Source organism: Gopherus evgoodei, chromosome 14 (assembly GCF_007399415.2).
Source record: "Gopherus evgoodei ecotype Sinaloan lineage chromosome 14, rGopEvg1_v1.p, whole genome shotgun sequence".
Lineage (NCBI taxonomy): Eukaryota > Metazoa > Chordata > Testudines > Testudinidae > Gopherus > Gopherus evgoodei.
Window position 1 is genome coordinate 20,294,454 of NC_044335.1, and position 11,188 is coordinate 20,305,641.

Genomic DNA, 11,188 nt, shown 5'->3' on the forward strand with positions numbered 1-11,188 from the left:
TTTCAAAACATTTTCGTTTCAACTCAACCCAAAACAATTTTTTTTCAGACCTGCTCCTGAACCGAATATCCAATTATTTACACAGCCCTAATAATAACATCTGGTTTTGAGATGGCAAGGCAGGATCAAACAGAAAATTTACACTGAGTGCTAAGGGAGAAAACCCCTGCTGAAAACACAAACACTGGCATTGGTCGTATTGCAAGTACAACTGACGCAGCCAATTGCTTTCTGCAGACCAGGGACTGGTAGCCAACTACAAGGGACAGCCGGTGGCAATGGTGATGCACTAGGGTTGTTTGCGCTTTGCAAAACTCTTGCAGTTATTAATGAGACAGAACACTGTGCTGTTTTATGTATATATTTAGAAATGGACTCATAACTCATTCTTTCTAAACCTGTTTGGAAGCCTGACCACAAAATCTGTTTCCTTAGCTAACCTGCTCATGTTGTTCATAGCTCTGTTTGGTTTGTGGCTTGTGAGCATAAGGAGAGTGGCATTAGGTCACTGTTTAGTTACATATTTGAGACTAATTCAATCCAGTTTCCCTACTACACTATTAGAAAGTGGTCAGCTCTGTGCATCATGTACTCAGTCACAGTGTTGGTCTACACTCTGACTAGGATCACGCTAGTGACAGCCGTTTGTTGTTTGCACATTTCAAACACAGTTTCCCTGATGGGTAGGGACAGAGAACTTTTTGTCTGAGAATTAGGTGGAGACATACAGTGATCCAGGACAGTTTGGCTGGCAGGGCTCAGTAAAAAAATAATCCTTATCTTTGTCAGATAAAATCATGCTAATGGAAAGTATTATAAACATAATTGTAGCTAATACTGGACTAATCAGCAAGGACAGGGCCAAATTCTAGGAATTTTCTTTTTTAAACACAGGTGCCTCTGTCCAGGAAATCTTTACAAATCAAAGCATCCAGCTAAACACACTGAAGCAAATTGATATTTTTTAAACAACTCACTTGCCAAGTATAAGATTGTTTCTGGCTTAATGGCTCCATCCAGGTGAACATGAAATTCTACTTGAATTAAAAACAAAAACAAAAAAAAAAGACAAAGAACAATGACACACTCATATAACTGTGAAAGTAATCTCTGGATCAGAAGATGCTACAAACAGCCAGTGTTGTGGAGTCACAAGATGGGAGCTAAAAGAGAAAACATAGAAAGCTACTCAGTATAGAAAAGACACTTGATAAGTGTATTGTGTTTTGTTTTTTAATGTCTGAAAATCGACAGAATCGGATTCATTGTTCTTCCTGGAGGTCACATTTTTACATTCCTTTACAAGCAAACTCTATTTCCAGGAACCTTAACACTGCTCAGGAAATTGTCCTACTCATATTTGATCCCATAATGAGTTGGGACGGGGGGGGGGGAGACTTTGTTTCTAACCTGCTCCATCTTGATATTCATAACCTCTTAAACCAGTGTCTTTAAGCCTTTCCAGACTACTGTACCCCTTTCAGGAGTATGATCTGACTTGCATACCCAGAAGTTTCACCTGACTTAAAAACTACTTGCTTACAAAATCAGATATAAAAATACAAAAAAGTGTCACAGCACAGTATTACTGAAATATTGCTTACTTTCTCATTTTTACCATATAATTATAAAATAAATTGGAATATAAATATTGTACTTACATATCAGTGTACAGTATATAGAGTAGTATAAATAAGTCATGGTATAAAATTTTAGTTTGTACTGACTTCGCTAGAGCTTTTTATGTAATCTGTTGTGAAACTAGGTAAATAACTAGATGAGTTAATGTACCTCATGGCAGACCTCTGGGTACCCCCAGGGGTACCTGTACGCCTACTTGAGAACCACTGTCTTAAATGCTGACTAATTCTGATTTCTGCTTGCTGAGAATGCCATTCCATAAGCACCTCAGTTTCTCAACCAAAAGCTACTCTTGCTTTGATCATGTTTCAAAATAGTGTTTAGTTTAGGCCCATTACACGTGAGGACAATAGCCAAATCACCTTTAATTCTAAACCCCTGCTTGCCACACAGTTCAGAGATAAATAATTTCCGCCAGGAGCAAAACTTCTTGAAAGATGAAAGACTGGTACCTGTTCAACACTTGGTAGATGTTGCAAATTATTTCAGGAGAAAGCTGATAAACATGATTTGCAAAGCACAAAATTAAGAGGAAAAATCCTGATGATAAGATGTTTAAGCAATATTTTGCGTGTGCAAATACAACTGTTCTGGGAGCCAAGGGAGAGAATGGTTTCAGAGTAGGCAGCCGTGTTAGTCTGTATCCGTAAAAAGAACAGGAGTACTTGTGGTACCTTAGAGACTACCAAATGTATTGAGCATAAGCTTTCGGTGGGATGCATCCAATGTAGTGGGCTGTAGCCCACGAAAGTTTATGCTCAAATAAATTTGTTAGTCTCTAAGGTGCCACAAGTACTCCTGTTCTTTTCTCTGGGAGAGAATGAGACTTGCAAAGGAAAATGGGAAGAAGTTCTCAAGTGCATCACAATTATCGAGGAAGAACAGGATGAGATATTGTAATTAACTCCAGGCGTGTGGAAAGGAGAGAGGCATAGCTTACATTTTTCTTTATAATAATGGTTCAGAGTCAGCATACCAGTGCTTGGAAGCAAATGTAAACAAAGACTCTTCTGCACCATGGGCCTCCCACGGAGGCTGTTTCTGATAACTCCTGGGATCATGTTCTCCAAAACTGACTTTTTAGAAAGTGAAAAGCATTGAACAGATTCATTTTATTGAAGTTGTTGCCACATTTACTAAGTTGTTAAGAGAAATTTCTCATTTTGCTGACTTGCACTGATGGGAGCTGTGCACATAATTCTTTGCAATCTCAAGGAGAAAACGTCCCTCAGTTGTTTTTAAAATGTTATCCAGACCAAATGAATCATTTTTTAAAATCACAACAGGCATTCAGCATGTTGATAAGTGAGGATAGTCATAGTATGAAGAGCACAAGACCTTGGTTATTACATGTCTATTGTGTCCAGGTCTTTCTGACAACAGCACGGATTGCAAATGAAACCTACCTTGAAACAAAGAGACTATTCTATGAGTAGAGACTTAAGAGATCTGGGCTGTTCCGTTACAGAACAGATGAATAAGCAGTGGCTTAAGAAAGACAAACAAAATAATGAATGGGACAGAGAAGGTAAATGAGGCACACCTGTTCACTGGTTATTAGTAGGAGAGATGAAGACATTCAAAGAAGTTTTAAAGGCAATAAATTTAAGACTGAGAAAAAATGTAATGCAACACAAATTTAACCTGTCAAACTCACTGCTACATGATATTGAAACTCAAGAACTTAATAGGATTCAGAAAAGACTGGACATTTATGATAATGAGAATAAACACAGTTACGTTAAATACTTCAAAAAAAGAAGAGGTATAAAGCCTCTTGGCATCAGAGCATACACCAACCAATAACTGACAGGGGTTAGAAAGAAACTATCCCTAGAGCCAGGTTATTCCTTCATTGTCCACCTCAGGGTTTCTTGTACCTTCCTCTGACAAAGCTGGTACTGAGCAAAGTTAAAAACAAGAACTGAACTAGCCGGACTACTGGTCCAATCTGGTAATTTCTGTTACTCTGCGTCAAGGTAGTGGGTTTTGGAGTTTGTTCTGCTCATGCCCATCCTGCTGTCTTTCAGGAGTTCCAAATTTGTGGGCCAGTCACTGAGAAAGAGCTGTCTCCTGCATATAGGCATTGCCATCAGTCCAGGTTTTCCCAAGATTGTCCCTTTTTTGAAGTAGCTGTCCTGGGAAATCTCTAAGAGTGCTCAGTATGCACTGCCAGCTGTCCAGTTTTGCGGGCTAAGGATCATCCCAGATGTCCCTTTCCCCCCGCCCCCTCAGAGGTGACAACCCTATCTCCACAAGTCTGATGCAAGGTCCACAGTCCCAGTGGAACATGCCATTGCAGCAAGCCATGATCACATGGAGAGCTTCAAGTGAGACTAAAACCTGGAATTTGAGCCAGTATTACATCAGGAGCCTGGGCAAACAGCAAAATACTGGAATTATGGGTTCTTAGTGGCCCGAGTTGCTGGACGAACAGACTGCTCCATTCAAAACCAACTGCAGCTTTCAGTTATAATCCTCAAGCCTAGATTTCATGGATATATGATAACTATGACTAAGTACAAAGCATTATATCGCATGGCCCCATACATACTTTATGACCTTGTGTAAGGGAAGGACAGAACTGCTCATCTTTAGCACTGCCCTCAGGAGTACAGGCAATGCTTTTCTCTCTGCCTCGATTTGCAAATCCCTGAATGGGACTGGATCTAGTTACATGAAACACCACCTCTCCAAAGACAGCTTTGAGCCACTGTCAACCACTGGGAGACTCAGGAGGCAGAACTTTCATAGGAGCCAAACCAAGACTATGGAACTCACTGCCACATGAAAAGAAACATGAAATGAAAATAGGATCATAGAATATTAGGGTTAGAAGAGACCTCAGAAGGTCACCTAGTCCAATCCCCTACTCAAAGCAGGACCAACACCAACTAAATCATCCCAGCCAAGGCTTTGTCAAGCTGGCCCTTAAAAACCTCTAAGGATGGAGATTCCACCACCTCCCTAGGTAACCCATTCCAGTGCTTCACCACCCTTCTGGTGAAATAGTGTTTCCTAATAGCCAGCCTAGACATCCCACACTGCAACTTCGTTCATTAACTTTTAAAAACACATACAGACAACCTCTGCCAGCAGGCTTTGTTGCTCTTTATTCTAGGGAGGCATTCAGTTTCTATGGAGATGGGTGCAAATACAAGAACCCAGATTGACCATGTCAAAACCTGGTCATTCACTGGCATGAGATTTCTACCCATGATACATGAATTATATGGTTCTAGTAATCAGGACAAGGATCAGAATAGAATGAGCTGTGAGAAACAAGATGGGGAGCAGAGGACAAAGGAAGCAATAGAAGGAGAGAGGTAGCAGCAGGGAAGGAGGGATGGGAGTCAAGGTGGAAGAAATTAGCAAGTGGGACAGTAGTGAAGGATGTGGAAGGAAGAAAGTGCAGCAGCAGGAGGGAGCTGTAGACCATGCAGAGCACAAAGTGATACAGGTCCTGGATCCGTCCTCTTCAAAATTTAAAAATCTGGCAAGTTTTGAATTCTTGGGCTCCAATTTCATTCAATGACTGAGGTTTCACAGGTTTCAGAGTAGCAGCCATGTTAGACTGTATCCGCAAAAAGAACAGGAATACTTGTGGCACCTTAGAGACTGACAAATTTATGCTTACACGCAAATAAATTTTGTTAGTCTCTAAGGTGCCACAAGCACTCCTGTTCTTTCTGAGGCTTCACAGAGGCTTCACTCCTTGGGGGTTTTGGTGACCGCACAACCCTTTGATGGAATTATAGGCTTGAGGCTCACGATCCATATTTATTCCACCTTGTGCCATGTACAAAATCCTATATGTGCAACTATATGCTCCTACCTCATCGCAAACATTTCCTGCAAAAGCGACCCACAAGTGCAGTACTTTCAAGAAAGTGAAAGCAACATTAAGAAGCTTCCTTTAAATTGCGGGCCATCTGCCTTTACCCTCTGTTGCTATTGTAAACAAGACACTTGTAAACTGCAGCAGGAAAGTAACAAGGTTCTACTCCATGACTCCGGGACAGGGTTCTCTCCCCCTCAAATAGCTTGTGATAAAACAGTGATAATGAAATTGGGCAAGGAGCATCTGAGCAACTCCACCCAAAGTAGTGTGCAGCGTGCAAGAAAAAAGCCCAGCACCATCAGGTTCCAGGGCTGTAAGGAACTACTCAAAGCTGAGTGGAGCCTTGTCTCTCCAAATGAAATGGACAAAGTGGGGAACTGGATAAGCACAGGATTTTTCACATTGTTTATCTTTGTTACTTCTTTGTTTCACTCTGCCTCTGTGGGACTGGGGGAAGGGAGCACTCAGTGGTTTGCACATTGGCCTGCTAAACCTAGGGTTGTGAGCTCAATCCTTGAAGGGGCCATTTAGAGACCTGGGGCAAAAATCTGTCTGGGGATTGGTCCTGCTTTGAGCAGGAGAGTGGACTAGATAACTTCCTGAGGTCCCTTCCAACCCTGGTATTCTATGATTCTAAGTATACAGGGGGTTTATTTTGGGGGGCACCATTCCCCTTCCCAGAAACTCTTCTGCCAGATGCTGTTGGTTCTTGAGGAACTGGAAGACTGTTACAAAGATCTAGTTCTTCTTCCACCCTATGCAATCCAGACATCCAATGATGTCTCATCAACCTTCACCACCGCTGGGGAACCTGGCCCTCATCCACTGGGTTCATCGTTGGCTCTCACTCATTACCCTGGGCAGGGAGCCTTATCAGGTACTACTTCAAACTCTCCATTGATGGGCAAAGGACTGCACACACTGACCCCATCTGGCACCACCCCAAATATTTGTGGATTCACCGCACTGAGCCACATCTCGGAACTTCACTACACGATGCAACATCATGAACCATGCCACTCTAGCTGGCACAGTGGTCCTCAATAAACTATGCATGTTTAATGATTTTTACAATGTATGCAGGGAACACGACCTTTCTAACCATCAGGAACAGTTCTGGAACAGTGTCCCGATAGGAGTGGTGGGGGCAAACAACTTAGTTTTGAGAGAGAACTGGACAAATTTATGAGTGTGACTATATGACGGGATTGCTTGTGATAGTAGGAGGCAAGGCTCAACAGCCCTGGAGCTCACTCCAGTTTATGTCACTAAATGGTCATGCTTCAGGTTTCAGCTAGCCACCTGCAGGAGTCAGGAAGGGATTCCAACTGTATTCTGGGGTGAAGCAGGGGTTTAAAACTTCTTTCTTGGAAGCATCAGGGATGGCCACAACTGGAATGGGACACTGGAGAGAGTGGGTGTCATAAACAGATAGTAAGGATTAATGTCTCTTACACCTGGAAAGAGGTAACCTGAGGCACCTGACCAGAGGACCAATCAGGAAACCAGACTTTTTCAGGTCTGGGTGGAGGGAAGTTTGTGTCTGAGTTCTTTGTCTTGTGCCTGTCTCTCTCTCGGCTATGGGAGGATTTCTGTCTCTTGCTTTCTAATCTTCTGTTTCCCAGTTGTAAGTACAAAGATCAGATAGTGATTTATATGTTTTTTATATTTTACATGTGTGTAGTTGCTGGAGGTTTTGAATTGTATTCTTTTTGAATAAGGCTGTTTATTCATATTTCTTTTAAGCAATTGATCCTGTATTTGTCACCTTGATACAGAGAGACCATTTTTATGTATTTTTCTTTCTTTTTACATAAAGCTTTCTTTTTTAAGACCTGTTGGAGTTTTCTTTAGTGGGGAACTCCAGGGAATTGAGTCTGTGCTCACCAGGGAATTGGTGGGAGGAAGAAGTCAGGGGGAAATCTGTGTGTGTTAGATTTACTAGCCTGGCTTTGCATTCCCTCTGGGTGAGGGGGGAAGAGAAATTAGCTCTCGGTACTTCCGTTTTCCAAGGCTGGAAACGGGGAGGGTGGAATCCCTCTGTTTAGATTCACGGAGCTTGCTTCTGTGCATCTCTCCAGGAACACCTGGAGGGGGGGAGGGAAAAGGTTTATTTCCCTTTGTTGTGAGACTCAAGGGATTTGGGTCTTGGGGTCCCCAGGGAAGGTTTGGGGGGACCAGAGTGCCCCAAAACACTCTAATTTTTTGGGTGGTGGCAGCTTTACCAGGTCCAAGCTGGTAACTAAGCTTGGAGGTTTCATGCTAACCCCCATATGTTGGACGCTAAGGTCCAAATCTGGGACTAGGTTATGACAGTGGGCCAGGGCTTTGAGGTGGCAAAAAGCATTCTCTCTCTCTGAGGTGCTTGACTGCTTGGTTCTTGCTCACATGCTCAGGGTCTAAGCGACCACTACATGTGTAGACTGGAAGGAGTTTATGCTACTGTAAACCATTAGTATTAGAAATATGAGATCTTAACAGCAAGTGTACAGAAAATGCTGTTGCTGAGACAGAAGCCAAATACTGCTTTCTCATCTCTCAGATGATACTTCTTGTTGGCTGTCTGTCACCATTTTAAAAAAGGCCCCTGTCACACACGTTGAACTTTGGAGGGTTCGGAGTAACACCTGCCCGACATTAGAAGTGCCTGGGATTTATTAGGGTATGATAACTCAACTGCAATGCTACACGGTCTACTGGACAGCATATGTACTCCTGTTCCCTCCCACCATTCCTCCTCCAGAGCCACCCCCGGCCACACTGCTCGGAACTGCGAATGCCCTATCCTGCTGTGCAGGGGATGGGAAGGGAGCTGATATTGGGTGCCCCCCTCCCACTACCCCTTGTACCTGGTCTCCTCTGAGCAAGGGGTGAAGGGTCATGGGGAAATCTATGCTGCTGCCTCTCCGGGCCCAGAGCTGCCAGCAGCTGCTGGCGTCTGAACAAGATCCTGAGTGCTTTCTTAAAGAGACATTTTGCTCATACACACTCACTCAGGCACATACACACACCTCTCACTACACACATACAGACTGTTAAACATGAGAACATAAGAACGGCCATACCGGCTCAGACCAAAGGTCCATCTAGCCCAGTATCCTGTCTTCCGAGAGTGGCCAATGCCAGGTACCCAAAAGGAATGAACAGAACAGGTTATCATCAAGTGATCCAACCCCCATTGCCCATTCCCAGCTTCTGGCAAACAGAGGCTAGGGACACCATCCCTGCCCATCCTGGTTAATAGCCATTGAGGTACCTATCCTCTTTTTGAACCCTGTTATAGTCTTAGCCTTCACAACATCCTCTGGCAAGGAGTTCCACAGGTTGACTGTGTGTTGTGTGAAAAAATACTTCCTTTTGTTTGTTTTAAGCCTGCTGCCTATTAATTTCATTTGATGACCCCTAGTTCTTGTGTTATGAGAAGGAGTAAATAACACTTCCTTATTTACTTTCTTCACACCAGTCATGATTTTATAGAGCTCTATCATATCCCCCCTTGGTCATCTCTTTTCCAAGCTGAAAAGTCCCAGTCTTATTAATCTTTCCCCATATGTCAGCCATTTCATACCCCTAATCATTTCTGTTGCCCTTTTCTGAACCTTTTCCAATTCCAATATATCTTTTCGAGATGGGGCGACCATATCTGCATGTGGTATTTAAAACGTGGGCATACCCTGGATTTATATAGAGGTGATATTTTCTGTCCTATAATCTATCCCTTTCTTAATGATTCCCAACATTCTATTCACCTTTTTGACTGCTGCTTCACATTGAGTGGATGCTTTCAGAAAACTTTCCAAATGATGCCAAGATCTCTCTCTTGAGTGGTAACAGCTAATTAGACCCCATCAATTTATATGTAGAGTTGGAATTATGTTTTCCAATGTTTTATTGCTTTGTTTCTCTCTCACACACTCTGTGACACACTCATCTCAACACAGACTCTCCTACACATGCACTCTCTTGCACACTCATCATTTTTCACACACTCTCCCCAGCACCAAGATGCACACTGTCTCTCAAATACACACAATCTTTCACACACATGCACTCTCTCACACACGTTCTCTGCCCCAACACACACACACACTCTCACACATACACAGTGTCCCTCACACAGTCCCCCCAACACACCCAAAACCAGCACTCCCTGCATCCAGGTCATTCTCCCCACCTAGGCTGTGCTGTGCCATGAGCAACAGGAGCTGCTGCTCTCCTGCCTTCTCCTTCTGCAGCCCAGGTGGGGAAAGGGACCTGGATGCAGGGAGCTGTGCTGCCATTCCTCGCTGTCCCCCCTCACAGCCCCTTAGGGGTGCGTGGGGCGGAGGAGCAGCAGTTCGAGGGGGAGCGAGCAACAATGCCAGCTGCTCTGTGCATCCAGGCCACTTTCCCCCTGTGGGCATAGGAGGAGGATGAAGGGGTTAGAGGCAAAGGGGGTGCAGTGCAGGTGTTAGGGCTGCAGGAGTTAGGATAAAGGGAGTGCAGGGATTAGGGGACATGGGGCACAGTGTAGAGGTTAGGGCACAGGAGGGGGGCAGGCATTGGGGCACAGAGGCAAAGTGCAGGGTTGGGGTGAAGGGAGGGCAGTGAGACTTGGGAGCCCATGGGGGCCCAGGGCAAGGGGGGGCACCAAAATGCAAGTTCGCCCAGGGTGCCATGTCCGCTAAGGCCGGCCCTGAATCTGGCTCCAGGCAGAGGTGCGCGGGGGGGGAGGGAGACAGGCTCCCCCCCACTGCCGGGGGGGGGGGCAGGCACGTGCCGGAGTAAGCGAGGGGTGGGCTGCCCCACCGCGCTCTGCTCCCCTAGCCCCATCGCGGAGCCGCCCGCCCAGGGGAGGGTCGCAGCCCCCCCCAGGAGCATCCAGCAGGGGGGGAGGCAGCCGGCCTCAGAGGCCGCAGCTCCCGGGCTCGCTGCCCGGCCCGGCGGTGCTGCCCGCTCGCTCACCTTGGGCAGGTCGAAGACGGACTGCCCTGCCCCGAGTCCTGCTCCATCCCGCAGCCGCTGTCTCCCTCCAGCCCGCGCTACTGGCGGGACATCGGGGCTGCCCCGGACGCTGGAGCCCGGCCCCGCCCAGCTCTCGCGCCGGCCCCGCCTCGCTGAGACCCGCCCCGCGCCCTTTCGCGGGGCTCAGCTCGCGGCTCCCCGCAACCTGAGAGCCACCGCGCCCTGGCTGCTCCGCTGGGGCGGGGAATCCCTGCAGCCTGGCCCTGCCCCCCGGGCCCCGCTCCCCTCTGCAGCCAGGGGCTCCCCCACCAACCTCCCTTGCAAGCAGCTTCCTCCTCTCTCCCCCAAAGACTCATGGCTGCAACTCCCCACTCCACCCCCCGGAGACTGTGCAGAGGTGCCAGCTCTCCAGAGACGCTCTGGTAAGGCTCTGCCCTGAGGTAGGCTGCAGTGAGCGAGGATGGGGGGCTGCTGGGTTGAAGGAGAGGAGATGATGCCTGCAGCCAGGGGTCACGATGCCACTGTGGCCAATCCTCAGACCCATCGCACCCCTGCCACAATGCAGGGCAGAGAGCAAACCAGGGTCCATTGCAGCGAGCAGCCAGTAGCAGCCCGGGGAGGGTAGCAGATCCTGGGAGACTTGTGTGCAGGTGCCAAACCACTGAGCAGAAGGAAACCAGCACCATTGCGGTTACAAGAGAGCTGGAGTGTTGTGACATTTGCGGCCAACACATTATTCGCCGCTGCTTGTGATATTACACT